This window comes from Giraffa tippelskirchi, chromosome 6, assembly GCF_054371585.1.
Source record: "Giraffa tippelskirchi isolate mGirTip1 chromosome 6, T2T-mGirTip1v1.2.pri, whole genome shotgun sequence".
NCBI classification, from domain to species: Eukaryota; Metazoa; Chordata; class Mammalia; order Artiodactyla; family Giraffidae; genus Giraffa; species Giraffa tippelskirchi.
The window spans coordinates 129,311,634-129,327,781 of record NC_137280.1 but is presented as its reverse complement, the minus strand read 5'-3'; the positions used below and the strand labels follow the sequence as shown (position 1 = coordinate 129,327,781).

The 16,148-nt window shown below is 40.5% G+C and overlaps 1 long non-coding RNA gene across 1 annotated transcript; it reads left to right on the top strand.

Moving 5' to 3' along the window:
* The first annotated feature begins 4,853 nt into the window (after positions 1–4,853).
* Positions 4,854–15,027, top strand: LOC145511531 (uncharacterized). The gene is made up of 3 exons (XR_014057923.1): positions 4,854–5,301; positions 6,212–6,311; positions 9,825–15,027. It is a non-coding gene; the product is annotated as an uncharacterized LOC145511531 (long non-coding RNA).
* Positions 15,028–16,148: the final 1,121 nt, after the last annotated feature.

Sequence of the window (16,148 nt, the reverse complement as noted above, 5' to 3'; positions counted from 1 at the left end):
GCATATCTGAGGTTATTGATATTTCTCCTGGCAATCTTGACTTCAGCTTGTGTTTCTTCCAGCCTAGGGTTTCTCATGATGTAATCTGCATATAAGTTAAATAAGCAGGGTGACAATATACAGCCTTGACGTACTCCTTTTCCTATTTGGAACCAGTCTGTTGTTCCATGTCCTGTTCTAACTGTTGCTTCCTGACCTGCATACAGGTTTCTCAAGAGACAGGTCAGATGGTCTGGTATTCCCATCTCTTTCAGAATTTTCCACAGTTTATTGTGATCCACACAGTCAAAGGCTTTGGCATAGTCAATAAAGAAGAAATAGATGTTTTTCTGGAACTCTCTTGCTTTTTCGATGATCCAGCGGATATTGGCAATTTGATCTCTGGTTCCTCTGCCTTTTCTAAAACCAGCTTGAACATCTGGAAGTTCACGGTTCATATATTACTGAAGCCTGGCTTGGAGAATTTTGAGCATTACTTTACGAGCATGTGAGATGGGTGCAATTGTGCGGTAGTTTGAGCATTCTTTGGCATTGCCTTTCTTTGGGATTGGAATGAAAACTGACCTTTTCCAGTCCTGTGGCCACTGCTGAGTTTTCCAGATTTGCTGGCATATCGAGTGCAGCACTTTCACAGCATCACCTTTGAGGATTTGAAATAGCTCAACTGGAATTCCATCACCTCCACTAGCTTTGTTCATAGTGATGCTTTCTAAGGCCCACTTGACTTCACATTCCAGGATGTCTGGCTCTAGGTGAGTGATCACACCATCGTGATTATCTGTGTCGTGAAGATCTTTTTTGTACAGTTCTTCTGTGTATTCTTGCCACCTCTTCTTAATATCTTCTGCTTCTGTTAGGTCCATACCATTTCTGTCCTTTATCGAGCCCATCTTTGCATGAAATGTTCCTTTGGTATCTCTAATTTTCTTGAAGAGATCTCTAGTCTTTCACAATCTGTTGTTTTCCTCTATTTCTTTGCACTGATCACTGAGGAGGGCTTTTTTATCTTTCCTTGCTATTCTTTGGAACTCTGCATTCAGATGGGAATATCTTTCCTTTTCTCCTTTGCTTTTCGCTTCTCTTCTCTTCCCAGCTATCTGTAAGGCCTCCTCAGACAGCCATTTTGCTTTTTTGCATTTCTTTTCCATGGGGATTTTCTTGATCCCTGTCTTCTGTACAATGTCACGAACCTCTGTCCATAGTTCATCAGGCACTCTGTCTATCAGGTCTAGTCCCTTAAATCTATTTGTCACTTCCACTGTATACTCATAAGGGGTTTGATCTAGGTCATACCTGAATGGACTAGTGGTTTTCCCTACTTTCTTCAATTTAAGTCTGAATTTGGCAATAAGCAGTTCATGATCCGAGCCACAGTCTGCTCCCGGTCTTGTTTTTGCTGACTGTATAGAGCTTCTCCATCTTTGGCTGCAAAGAATATAATCAATCTGATTTCGGTGTTGACCATCTGGTGATGTCCATGTGTAGAGTCTTCTCTTGTGTTGTTGGAATAAGGTGTTTGCTATTACCAGTGCGTTCTCGTGGCAAAACTCTATTAGCCTTTGCCCTGCTTCATTCTGTACTCCAAGGCCAAACTTGCCTGTTACGCCAGGTGTTTCTTGACTTCCTACTTTTGCATTCCAGTCCCCTATAAGGAAAAGGACATCTTTTTTGGGTGTTAGTTCTAGAAGGTCTTGTAGGTCTTCATAGAACCGTTCAACTTCAGCTTCTTCGGCGTTACTGGTCAGGGCATAGACTTGGATTACCGTGATATTGAATGGTTTGCCTTGGAAACTAACAGAGATCATTCTATCATTTTTGAGATTGCATCCAAGTACTGCATTTTGGACTCTTTTGTTGACCATGCTGGCTACTCCATTTCTTCTAAGGGATTCTTGCCCAGTAGTAGATATAATGGTCATCTGAGTAAATTCACCCATTCCAGTCCATCTTAGTTCGCTGATTCCTAGAATGTCAACATTCACTCTTGCCATCTCCTGTTTGACCACTTCCAATTTGCCTTGATTCATGGACATAACAGTCCAGGTTCCTATGCAATATTGCTCTTTACAGCATCGGACTTTGCGTCTATCACCAGTCACATCCACAGTTGGGTATCGTTTTTGCTTTGGCTCCATCCCATCATTCTTTCTGGAGTTATTTCTCCACTGATCTCCATTAGTATATTGGGCACCTACTGACCTGGGGAGTTCATCTTTCAGTGTCCTATCTTTTTGCCTTTTCATACTGTTCATGGGGTTCTCAAGGCAAGAATACTGAAGTGGTTTGCCATGCCCTTCTCCAGTGGACCACATTCTGTCAGACCTCTCCACCATGACCCATCCGTCTTGGGTGGCCCCACACGGCATGGCTTAGTTTCGTTGAGATAGACAAGGCTGTGGTCCATGTGATCAGATTAGCTAGTTTTCTGTAATTCTAGTTTCAGTGTGTCTGCCCTCTGATGCCCTCTCGCAACACTTACCATCTTACTTGGGTTTCTCTTACCTTGGGCCTTGGGTAATTCTTCTCGCCGCCCCCAGCCCCTGGCCCCACCTAGCCCCTGTCGGCCGCTGACCCCTGGCCTCACCTAGCCCCTGTCGGCGGCCGCTCCCGGCCCCCGGCCTGGCCTAGCCCCTCTCGGCCGCTGCCCCCAGCTCCGGGCCCCCGGCCGGGCCTAGCTCCTCTCTGCCTTGCTTCTGCGCCAAGCCCTCGCAGCCGCCTCGCTTCTGCAGGGAGAGTAAAACAAATATCCAAAAACGAGCAACCAAAAATGAACCTCAGACAAATGGCAGTTACAAAATCAGGCAAATAATAATTAAAATAATGGAATATATGCATATACATATACACGCATGAGCAAAGTGAAAACAGTCCAACAAATAACAGCAGATTGATCCAGTGAACAAAGTAAATCAAAAATTATATTTACCAGTTAAGAACAAAATTAACATAAGCAAAAACTGGAAAACAAAACTAAAGCAAGGCGCCTACTGGGGAATAAAGCAATGAAAACAAAATTAACAAATATGCTGAGAAGAAAGGAAAGAAAAAAAAAAGAAAGAATAGATATGCAAAGTTAAATAGAGATAGATGAAGAAGATTTATATAAAAGATTAACTGCAAGGGGAAAAGAACAGTAGGAAAGGCAAATGAAAAAATAAATGTAGAAAAAAATATAATAGGTTTAAAAAAGTTTAAAATTATAGAAAAGAGAAAAAAAACGGAATTAGAAAGACAAAAGGGAAAAAAAGGAAAACTCCACAGAACTGCAAAAGCCCAGTGTAGAGCCAGAGGTTTATGACAACAATAAAAAATGTGACTGAGGAAGAAGAAAAAAATGCTCAAAAACTTAATTGGATTTCTTAGTGCCAATAAAATCAACATCTACAACGGGGTGGGGAGCGGGGGGAGAAAAAAAAGAAAAAAAATCCCAAAGAGTCTATAGAACAAGTCAAAAAATAAGAATAATAAAGGTTTTTCTTGAGTCACTGCTGTCAGAGTCCTTTCCCACGCTGGAAATCACAGTCCACCTTCCCTCCCCAGGAAGCCATCCAACACTGTACTGATCTCTGGACCTGCTGTGGGGGCTGCTCAGATTCTAATCTGGTCCTACTCCTGTGTGTTCTTGCCTCCAATGTCCACAGCTATCAGAGCTAGTGTGTTTTCTTATGTGGGAGCTCTCAATGGCCTTTTGTATATTTCATAGACACAGAGTCTGCTTAGTTGATCGTATGAATTTAATCTGCAGCTTGCACAGCTGCTGGGAAGGTTTTGAATCTTCTTCCTTAGCCACACTGCCCCTGGGTTTCAATTGTGGTTTTATTTCCACCTCTACATGTGGGTCGTCCACTGGGGTTTAGCTCCTGAGGCTGTGCTGGAGGGCTTGGGTTTGCCCCTGTGAGGGCCAGGTGGGTAAGTGGTGCAGCTGCTTGGTTCGCAGGGTTTCTGGCAGCACCAAGTACTCAGGGGTTTGGCAGCTAGGGCAGCAGGAAATATAGTGCTGTAGAAGAGTATGATCGGAGAAGGCAATGGCAATCCACTCCAGTACTCTTGCCTGGAAAACCCCATGGATGGAGGAGCCTGGTAGGCTGCAGTCCATGGGGTCGCTAAGAGTCGGGCATGACTGAGCGACTTCACTTTCACTTTTCACTTTCACGCATTGGAGAAGGAAATGGCAACCCACTCCAGTGTTCTTGCCTGGAGAATCCCAGCGACGGGGGAGCCTGGTGGGCTGCCGTCTCTGGGGTCGCACAGTCGGACGGGACTGAAGCGACTTAGTAGCAGCAGCAGCAGAAGCAGCAGAAGGGCAGAAGCAGCAGAAGGGTATGACAACCCGTATCGGCCAATGCGCTCCAGTATTTTTGCCTGGAGAACCCCTTCTCTGACAGAGAAGCCTGGCAGGCCACAGTCTACAGGGTCGCAAAGAGTGGGACAGGACTGAAGCGATCCTGTGAGCATAAATACAAGACCTTTTTTTTTTTTTTTTTTTTTTGCCTGTGGTAGCTCTGTCCCAGTGAGAGTTGAGTGTGAAGGTGGTGCAGCTGTTTGGCTTGCAGCGACCCTGGTGGCGCCAAGTGTTCAGGGTCACAGACTGCCTCCACGGCAGGAGTTATGACCCTATCAGAGTCTTTTTTCAAGCCTCTTGTAGCTGGCGATCAGAAGGCCTCTTTGGCGAGTCTTTCTCTGTAGCTCTGCCCATTCAGGCACTTAGAGGGCTCCCTTGCCTGGGAGCCCTTCCCTCCCTTCTCTGTTGTTCCGCGGGTCAGGCATGTAAAAGGGCCCCCTGACTGGGGTCCTACTCTGTAGATCGCGCATCAGGCACTTAAAGGGACACCCTGGATGGGGTCCTACTCTGTAGTTTAGTGCCTTAGGCGCTTGATGGACCAGCCTCTGTTTTGTTCGGCTGCCTGTGCTGGCATGTGGAGAGAGAGGCTATGGTGATGGCTCCACCCACTACGTGTGACTCAGCAGTATCGCCTTGTTTCCATGGCTGCCTGGCTTTCCTCCACAGGCGATTTCCCACTACAGTCTCCTCCCTCACCTCCTGGCATTCTGTCTCTCCACAGTCAACACTGGGATTTCTCCACAGTCCCTAAACTCCAGCTCCCAGCCACTGCCCCTTCCAGGAGACCTGCGTTCCTGCCCAGCATATGTATGGCTGCGGCAAGTACAGTCTGATTCTCATTCCATTTAGGCTGCCACAGATCAGCTGTTTGACTCTCAGCCTTAAATGTTTCTCCTCTGACTCAGACAATTACCCCACTGTGGGGATCAGTTCAAGCCCAATTCTCTGATTGGCTCATGGTGAGATAACAGGGTGTTTAACATGATCATTCCTTAGGCGCCAATAGGTCTGGGGGCTCATGATCATCAAATAGTTAATTTCTTGCATTTGGTGGGGGTTTTAGCATCTGTAAAACAAGTTGGGAAATGTGCATCAGCTACTGTTATGTAGGCACTTCAGGGGAGCTACAGCAGAAGATATGGGGGAGGGACTTGTCCCTAGAAGATGAGGGACACAGGCTCTGTAATTCTTGCATGGCCCAGGGGTTGCTCAGCTACAGATACTGGCAGACTTCAAAACTAGGCACTCATACAAGTGCAACCCAGAACTTGGGGACGTCCAAAGTACCCCATGAAGCAGCCTTTGACTGATGGGGGACAGAAGCCCACCGACAATTTCTAACCTAATTTCTTCTTCCCAATTTGGTGCATTTCAAGTAAAATACTCCATCCCAGGTTCAAGGTTTCCATAACTGCAGATGATCTGCCCTGTGTCCCAAATTAAGCCAAGGGTTGGCTCTCTGACTTCCCTTGTAACTCTTGCCAGAGGCCTCTTTGAAGATGAGTCGAAGCCAGCATAATTTTAAAACATTGGAAATGTACTGAGTACCACTGTGCTTTTTACAATGATACACATAGTCCCACAAAAGGAGGAATTATCAGCCATGTTTGACAGTTGAAGAGAATGAGGCCCAGAGAGATTAAGTGAACCGCCCAAGTTCACACTGCTAATAAGTGGTCTCCTTCCACAGCCTTTGCTGTTAACTGTTACATTTAAGAGCTGCTTCAATCCGCTAAATTTCAGTTTCTTCTGAGCGAACAGTGGGGTTTTTCTGGCCCTGTGCCATCACCGTTAATCCTTTAGGGCAGCTGAGAAGTATCTTAATCAAGGCCTCTGACCTTGTCATTCATTCTTTTTCTTGGTGTTCAGTTAACTCCAGGCACCCTAAGGAATGGGAATGGAACGACTTCAGACTTCACAGGAGCAGGCCTGGCAAAGAAACTCCCCCCAAGACCTCAGCAAGCCCAGGGTAAGGCTTTTTCATATTAATTTTTTTTTTTTTTTTCAGTCTCACCTCTCTCTCTTTTTTCCTCTCACTTCCCCACACCCTTTCTCTCTCCCATCTGCCTGCCTGCATGTTTCCTTCACTTTGGGTGGGAGCGAGAGTGACAAATCAGAACCATACTTCACTTAACATTCTTTTTGCTGAAATGCAAGTTTATTTAAAATTGACCTCAGAGGACTTAAAGGAGTTTTTGCTATTGGGCACAGCAACAATTTAAACTGTAGCTCCTCAGCATTGAATCCAAATCTGTGGAAATAAATCATGGTGGGAAGCTCATTATTTCTTAATTACAGTGCATATTAGTATCTAGCTTTAATAATTCCCCAGTGGGTTAAGGAACATTTTGGTTTAGAGGAAACTTTCTGCTTAAACTTTCTGCCAGAGTGACATCAGTGAAGTATCGTTATCATTAGTTTAAAATAAAAATGGGACAAAAAGAAAAACATCCAGAGATGAAGAGACATGCTTTGAATATTTTGGAGATGAGCCAGAGGAGAGGTGTCAATTGCTTTTTTAAACAATTCTTTTCTCATGTATCTGGAGTAAATCCTAAGGAAGACTGATAAACTAATGTTGACTTCATCTCAGGTAGCACTGTGGGTAGGTGAATTTGTATTGCATCCAAAGAAAAATTAGGGTAAAGTTGATGGTTCAGATGGTAAAGAATCCACCTGCAATGTAGGAGACTGGGATCTGACCCCTGGGTCGGGAAGATCCCCTGAAGAAGGAAATGGCAACCCACTCCAGTATTCTTGCCTGGAGAATTCCACGGACAGAGAAGCTTGGTGGACTCTAGTCCATGGGGTTGCAGAGTTGGACATGCCTGAACGACTAACACTACACACTAACTCTGATTTCAGTTGAATTTCAGTATGTAACAGCCATCTCAAAAAGTTATAAGTAGATATTAAACTATATGTATTTGAATAGCATTCAGTATATTATCTAAAGCCATTTGGCACATCTCTTGCTATTTAGAAACTTAAAAATACTGCAAGTTGAGATGAAGGAAGCATTTAAGTGAAGATTCCCTTTGTCAGATACATAAGTTCTTGTGTGTGTGAGTTGTAGGGCTGTATAAAGTCCTCCACTGTTTTTCTTTTTTTTTTTTTAATTTATTTATGTTTAATTGGAGGATAATTTCTTTATAATACTGTGTTGGTTTCTGTCATACATCAACATAAATTAGCCATAGATATAGAGGCAAGAATAAACAATGGAGAAAAGGCAGTCTCTTCAATAAGCGATGTTGAGAAAACTGGACAGCTACGTGTAGAAGAATGAAATTAGAATACTTCCTAACACCACACACAAAGATAAACTCAAAATGGATTACGGACCTACATGTAAGGTCAGAAACTATAAAACTCTTAGAGGAAAACATAGGCAAAACACTCTTTGATATAAATCACAGCAAGATCCTCTATGACCCACCTCCTAGAGTAATGGAAATAAAAACAAAAATAAACAAATGGGACCTAGTTAAACTTAAAAACTTTTGCACAGCAAAGGGAACCATAAACAAGGTGAAAAGACAGTCCTCAGAATGGGAGAAAATAATAGGGAATGAAACAACTGATGAAAGATTAATTTCCAAAATACACAAATTTTTCTAATCCTGGGGAATGTGGTTTCATCATAGCATTTCCTCCAGTTCATTGCCCAAAACTGTGTTACTGCAACTCTTTGTCTCTTCCATTCGGGTCACCACGCCAACCTTTCGCTCACTTGGCGAATGTTTAAGGAGGACCTGCCACCTGCCAAGTACCATGCTAAATGCTGGGAATAGAGTAGTGGACAAGGCAGAAATGGTCCCTGTTCTCACAAAATTGTCAGTTTATAGGGGAGAAGAGTGAGTAAGCAAACTAGAGGTGAAATAAATGTTACCAAAAAGTTGGGAGTAAAAGAAATTAGATAAAACAGTACCTACATTACTCAAGGGAAATTCATGATCTCCTTTTCAAAACTCTAGGAAAATGAAGCCTGTATGAAATAATAACAGTGCTAATGATAGAAGTAAAAACCATTACCATTTGTTTAGTGTTCTTCACTAAACAAATTTTAGTATCCTCAAGACTTCAAAATGACTCTATAAACCTTAAATGCATACTGCTATGTGAAAGAAAACAATCTAAAAATGCTACATATTGTATGATTCCAAATATGTGACAGTCTGAAAAGGCAAAACTATAGAGACAGTAGAAAGATGAGTGTTCGCCAGGGTTTGGGGGTGGGGTGGCAAATAAATGGGGAAACAGTGGAAACAGTGACTGACTTTATTTTTCTGGGCTCCAAAATCACTGCAGATGGTGATTGCAGCCATGAAATTAGAAGACGCTTACTCCTTGGAAGGAAAGTTATGAGCAACCTAGACAGCATATTAAAAAGCAGAGATATTAGTTTGTCAACAAAGGTCTATCTAGTCAAGGCTATGGTTTTTCTAGTGGTCATGTATGGATGTGAGAGTTGGACTATAAAGAAAGCTGAGCACTGAAGAATTGATGCTTTTGAACTGTGGTGTTGGAGAAGACTCTTGAGAGTCCCTTGGACTGCAAGGAGATCCAAACAGTCCATCCTAAAGGAGATCAGTCCTGTGTGTTCATTGGAAGGACTGATGTTGAAGCTGAAACTCCGATACTTTGGCCACCTGATGAGAAGAGCTGACTCATTTGAAAAGACCCTGATGTTGGGAAAGATTGAACGTGGGAGGAGAAGGGGGCGACAGAGGATGAGATGGTTGGATGGCATCACCGACTCAATGAACTTGGGTTTGGGTGGACTCCGGGAGTTGGTGATGGACAGGGAGGCCTGGCGTGCTGCGGTTCATGGGGTCGCAGAGAGTTGGACACGACTGAGCGACTGAACTGACTGAACTGAATGAATAGATGTAGGATAGATTTTTAGGGTGTGAAACTATTCTGAATGATACTGTCCATGGTGGAGACATGTCATTCATTTTTCCAAATTCATAGAATAGATAAAGAGTGAAGCCTAATTTAAAATATGGACCTCAAATAGCAATAATGTGTCAACATTGACTCATCTGTTATGACAAATGCACCACACAAATGTGTGTGAATGTGTTCGGTCACTCAGTGGTGTCTGACTCTTTGCCACCCTTTGTACTATACCCACCCCTCACCCCACTGGATCCTTTGTCCATGGGATTTCCCAGGCAAGAATACTGGAATGGGTTGCCATTTCCTCCTCCAGGGGATCTTCCCAACCCAAAGTCTGAACGCTCATCTCCTGCATTGCAGGTGGATCCTTTACTGCTCAGCCATTGAGGAAGCCCATCACAGGAATGCAAGATGTTAATAAGGCAAACTGTTGGGGAGTGAGGCAGTGTATTGAACAATACTTTCTGATCAGTTTTTTTGTAAACCTTAAACTAATGAAAACAAAAAGGATTTTGATTAAAACGAAATAACCAAAAATCTCTATGACAAATCCACTAAAATTAGCCTGTTTTTTCAGGTGAAGAAACAAAGACCCAGAGACTTGTCTGCTTTTCCACAAACAGTGAGGGGCTGAATTAGGACTTGAATCCACATCTAAGTTCCTGTTCAGGTAAGACCAGAAACACCTTGAATCCAAGTCCAAGTGCCTGTTCAGGTAAGACCAGAAACTGTTTCTTCACTCTGTACTCGGCCTTCCTCTCTTCCCTTAGCTGTTAATGGATTCATTATTCCTGGGCAGGTGGAATTAGAACCTTATGAGTACCTTTGCCTCCTTGTTCTTTCTCTTACAGTCTTACAACTGCAACCTTTCATCCAATGGATCCTACTTCCACTGTGTTTCTTGGTCCTATCTTTCCTTCCCCCCTTTCTAGCCATCTATCACTGCTTTGGTTCACATGGTTTTTATAAACTCAGCTGCCAAAACATCAAAGCAAAATTTCAGTGTCAAATCTAAGCAACTATAATGGACTTTACTATTCGGGTACTTGTGCTCACCTTTTTTTCTGATTTGGGAAAGAAAGATTTATGTAACCCCATTCCTGTTTTCATCTTCTTAACCTTGCTCATACCTCCGTAAGTAGTCGTTGTATTAAAGTCTCTTTATTTGAGTCATCTGGGATGAATTCTGTTTTCTGCTTGTGTGCTTACTAATAAAGAGGTATTCATGCATATTTGCCAAACTGATTTAGAACTGAGAAGGCAGTTCTATTTTTTGTTGTTTTGTTGTATTTGTTTAATTTAGCATAAACATTTTACTACAACAATGAAGCAGGTTGAAATGCCTTTCAGTTTTTATTCTGGATTCCTGCTTCATGTTTTGTTTGGAGTATTCTTATCACATTTTCAAGAAAGTGTAATTTTCTTTTAAATGCATGATTATTTACAACTTTGTTATATTTGTGTGGTTTTTCTAAAAAGGTCTCTTAGCTGCTCTTCTTTTTCTAAAGAATTATGTCTCAGGTGGAATAATTAAAACAAAGAGGAAATGTTTGTTATAAAGCTGTTTCTCGGGAACCATGTAGAGGTTAAATTATGTCGCAAAGAGATCCAAAGCACTTGTGGGATCACTTTATTAGCCTAAAATTTTTTTTTATTTAACTTTTTCCTGAAACCAGTATGCTTATTAAAGTGGTGCTTGGTAAACCTTTCGTACTTCAGGTATTTTCACTGGAATTATTAGAATTAGGTTTAACCTGTTGCTTATTAAATAATTCAGTTGTTCTTTTCTATGATTTAAGCTGGGCTAATTCAAATGCATCCAGTTGCTCACATTTTCCTCTTATGGGCACATCTATAACTGTTATACTGAGTAACTTGATCATGGCTGTCACTTTAACCATGTCCAGAAAATTCATAGGTAAAAATTGAATTTGCATATCACTCAGTGGATGATTATTTGCGTTGCCTTACAACATTGTCCAGATAACCTTGGACAAACCCCTTGACTTTTCTGAATTTCAGTGTCCTTTTGGGGGGAGTGGGTGGAGGATTGGGTTGATAATACCTTCCTTTATACAAAACACATTACAGAGCATGATGAAAATAAGGGGATAGTCATTTAGTTTTATATTTAGAAAGATACATTTGATAATGTTATCTAATATCTTATGGTTCCTTGAATAGCAAAACACACTGAAAAATACCTCAGTTAGTCTCAGCTGGAAGCTCAACCTTAGAAGACAAATTATATAGCTAATATTGAATAAATTTTTGTCTCAATGCTTGTAAAGTGGCATGTATACACACACACACACACACACACACACACACACACACACACACACACACACATATATTCATTCATTCTATGTCATTCTTGGTATCACTTTTCCTTTCCTTTTCCTTTTTCCATTTTTGCAAAATGAATAGTACCCTAAATTGAGTATATTTCTTTCATGTCTATGGTCCTCAAGAGGAAAACTTCGGAAATATATTCTTGTTTTGGGGGACTTTGCTGTAGACATTTCATAACCATTATAGGAAATTTCTTGTTGCTGTTGAATTTTTTTTAATGCAAAGCCTTTCTTTTGAATATTTCTCCTTTTCCTGATGAATGTTTCCTCCTGGATTTTCTCAGCTACTACTTTGATATTTACAGTCTAAATGTTTCAGTCAATGTATAAGAAAACAATGTTCACTGGTAAAGCTAAGAGGGGACATGAGGAATCTGTGTTTTAAGTTGAATAAACCCATTTAGCTGTATTGAGATTATCCTCTTTAGCCTGGAGCCAAAATGGGAACTATAAGAAAGAGAGGAGGTTAAAAATAATTCAACTTGATGAATGACTCTTGGATTCCTATATTATCAAGTTGTGGATTATCTGCAGCAAATTTTCAGTTCTGAACTCCTTTCATTTATCTATGGTTCATATTTTGAGATCAAAATTTTTGTTCTTTAAAGCAGATAGTATGTTATAAGAAATAATCATAGGCAACTTTACTAGTGCAGAAAGGCTAACTGCTATAACAGAAGCAACAAAGCATTTCACATGTAACACGATGCACATTTATTTCTCACTGATGCAGTGATGATAGTTCAGTGTGGTTGGTGGGGGTGGGGCTCTTGTGCCACGTATTCATAGGTCCGGTGGTTCCATCCTGTGGGTCTGCCGACTCTAGGTGTTTAGCTGGCTGACAGGGGAATGGATGAGGATCAGGTCTTGAAGATATTAATGAGTCAGGCCAGTAAATGATTCACATCTATTCAACTTATATTCTAGTCTCAAGGACATACATAACTGCAAAGGAGGCTGAAAAATTAATTTAGTAGTTTTCCCAAGAAAAAGAAGAACATGTATAGTATTTATTAAATATTTACATGTGTCAGGTACTGTTCTGAATCCATTTTATGGATCAATTCATTTAATCCTCAGAATAACCCTGAGAGATATTTTAATGGTACCATTTGTCAGATGAGGAAAATGAGTCACAGAACTAGTAGATGGGTGAATCAGGACATGGAATCAAGTAACCTGGCTTGAGTACACTTCTTACCTATTATGCATTCTGTGTATATTCATATACAGGGTGTGCACAATCATGTTCCTGTTCACTAAATGTATTATAGACAATAATGAATATTTAAAATTTTTCTTTGTCATATGGACTTGAACAGTGATACTACCTATACTTGGTACAGAGTCTGTATAAGGGGGGTCCAGAGAAAAATATAGGTCAAAGGATCAGGAGGCTTTAAAATGATCTTTCCCTTTGGTCCGGCAATTCTATTAGTTTTTTAAGGAAACTCTCAAATGAATGAAAGAAGTTTAAATATAAAGACTTTTGTCACAATGTTGTTTAAAATAACAAAACTTTAGATACAACCTAGCTGTCTGATATCAAGTACAGATTAAATGCATTTTGAGATATAGGCGATGCTTTACTTTGCAACCATTAAAGATGAGAATATACATACAAATTTATGATATGAAATATGCTTACTTATTATTTATATATATACAAGTTACAAAATAATTCATGCATTAGGAAAATGTCTTTATTTTTGAAAATGTATACATTGGAAGGACTGATGGCTGAAGCTGAAACTCCAATACATTGGCCACCTGATGTGAAAAACTGACTAATTGAAAAAGCCCCTGATGCTGGGAAAGATTGAAGGTGGGAAGAGAAGGGGATGACAGAGGATGAGGTGGTTGGATGGCATCACCGACTCAATGGACATGAGTTTGAGTTAGCTCCAGGAGTTGATGATGGACAGGGAAGCCATGGGGTTGCAAAGAGTCAGACACGACTGAGTGACTAAACTGAACTAAACTGACCTGATATTTGCATAGAAAACCTTGCAAAAAGAAATGAAACAAAATGTTAATACTGATTAGCTCTAGGTGGTAGAATTTTCTTATTTTTAAAATGTTGATTATTTTCATTTTCTAATACATCTAAAAAAGATGTTTTACTTGTGTGATGAAACAGAAAAAGCAATAAAGCAGAAAGTTTACATTGAAAAGGAGATATGTTTGCTTAACATGGAGAATGATGGAGATGGATATTTATAAATTCCACAAAAGCTTCTGGCTATTCCAAGGGATAGTCAATTATGTTTGTTTACATACATTCAGTTATAATATTTTCATTCATTTCCATTACATGTAAGATGCTTATTCTGTGCCCTCCAGTTTTGGCAGGACCTTCCAATTTTGGCAGGACCTTCTAGTCTTGGCAGGATCCAGTGTATGATAGTAAGAAAGACACAAGCTATGCTCTCAAAGAGCTTATTGAGCATAGTAGGAAAGAGATTTAAGATGACCCTAGTTCTGAGAGAATTAACATTTATAGGTGCTAGAGGCCATGGTTTTATGTGACATAATTTTGTACAAATTGTGGATATTTTCAATCACATTCAGTTGTCATTATCAACTTGAAATTATCCAGTGTCAGAAAAATTAGATTCTAGGTTTGCCAGTTCCTTGAATTCGTTTACCTCATGTGCCTGAGAAAATTCTAAAGAAGCTTCTAGAAGGACCTGTTCAGCACATCAAAGAGTCATTAGGTAAGACAGAATGTTGTAAAAGTTCTTGAGGACTCTTATGGGTTAAAATCTTCTGAAATATCTCCAGGGGGTAACATACTAGCAAGCTCTGAGTTTAAAAACACATTTGTAAATTTCATGGCTCATATTTCGTATTTGAGCTTCTGGAAAGCAAGACAGCAATTTGATTTAATTCAACACACATGTATTGTAATTGCATTATAATATTTATTATAATTGCATTACAACATTTACCATCACTTCAGAAGAAAGCTTAGTAATTAGAGACTTCAGCAGTCAGTCATTTCTGCCTTCTTTCAAAGTGTGGGATATCCCCTGGCCTCTGCCGACCCAGAACACTGCACTGTAATTGTCTGCTTATCCCATGAGTCTGTGTACAGACTTGAGGCCAGAGCCTTTGTACCCATGCCACCCAGTGTGGCTCCTAGAATTTGGTGGGCACTCAATAATTACCTTCTGGGAAAATCTGTTCCTCATTCTTTTGCTCCTTTTTAACATTTAGTTGCTCATTAGTATTTCTTTCAAAGGACTAGCTAGAGAGGGAGAGAAATCCTTGGTCAGTCATAAACATTTAATAATACAGATGAAAAACCTGCAGTGGGAATTAGAGGGTTACAAATTATTTTTAAAATTAGTACTTGCCCTCGTTGAGCTCTCACTCTTATTGAAACAATGTGTAGAGTCCTAGGGAAAAAAAAAAAAAAACAAACTTGGAAGGCTTAGCTGGGTGTCACTGAAAAATGAACATTAATGTTTAGACATACCTTAGTTGATATAAACCAGTATGTGGAAAGCAAGCTCAACAAAGCAGATGAATAACAGAGTAGTTATTCAGATGATTCAATCACTCTTTATTGTAGAAAGATGGTTTGGTATAGAGTTTCCTTTCACTAGGAGTAACCTGATTAATTTTAACTCTCAGTCACTTTATCTTTAGAGATGCATGGATTGTGAAGTCTGGCATTTAGTTGGTGGGCAGAAGTGGGTGGGAAGGAAGGCCTTTCGTATGATGAGAATATACAGTGTGGTCAGATGTGGGTGCAGCCATACTGGGAATACAGAAAACCCTTTTAAAAGGGTTTGAAAGGAGGCAAGGAAAAATATTTAGTCATTTATTCATTAAACAAATATTTATTTAGTGCATATCTGTCATAGAGGAAAACAACATGGAACAGTCAAGGCAGGAGAAGTAAATAAATGCATTTGGTTCTGCACAGACACATTTTCAGTACTGAAGTTGACATACTCTTCTGGGGATAAACAAAACATTTTGAAATATAAGAGTACTGAGCCACATCAAGAGTTGGAAGTGCTGAATAGTAGAAGAAGCATCCACATTGATATGAGCAAGACAGGATTTTGAATCCTAGCTCTGCTTCTTGGTTGAACAAAGACCATACTCTTAAGTCTATTTTTCTCATCTATGAAGTGGGAGTAATAATAATTACTGTATGTGATTGAGTGAGATAAAGCCTTCAGTCTCCTACAGTAGTATCCTGTCATGTAGAGATGCATGGTAAAAATTACTTTCCTCCTCTTTTTCCTCTCCATTTAATTTGTATTGTTGCTCCTTTCATAGCAGGCTCATTGAGTGGCTTGGGAAACGGTCTTTGTTAGGATGGCCTCTAGATGGCGCTCTAACAATGTAAGAGTGGTTTGTTGGAGGGTGGCTCTGTGAGGAGGAATGTGAATTATGCTTGGTGTCAATGCCTGATGACTCCATGAAATATGCCCCTGGTTCACAGTTTTATGTGCTAGCCTAACCCTGAGTGAACTAGCAGTATTGGCAGAAATGGGGTTTTGTGAAGGTACCCCATTTAGCTTTGGGAA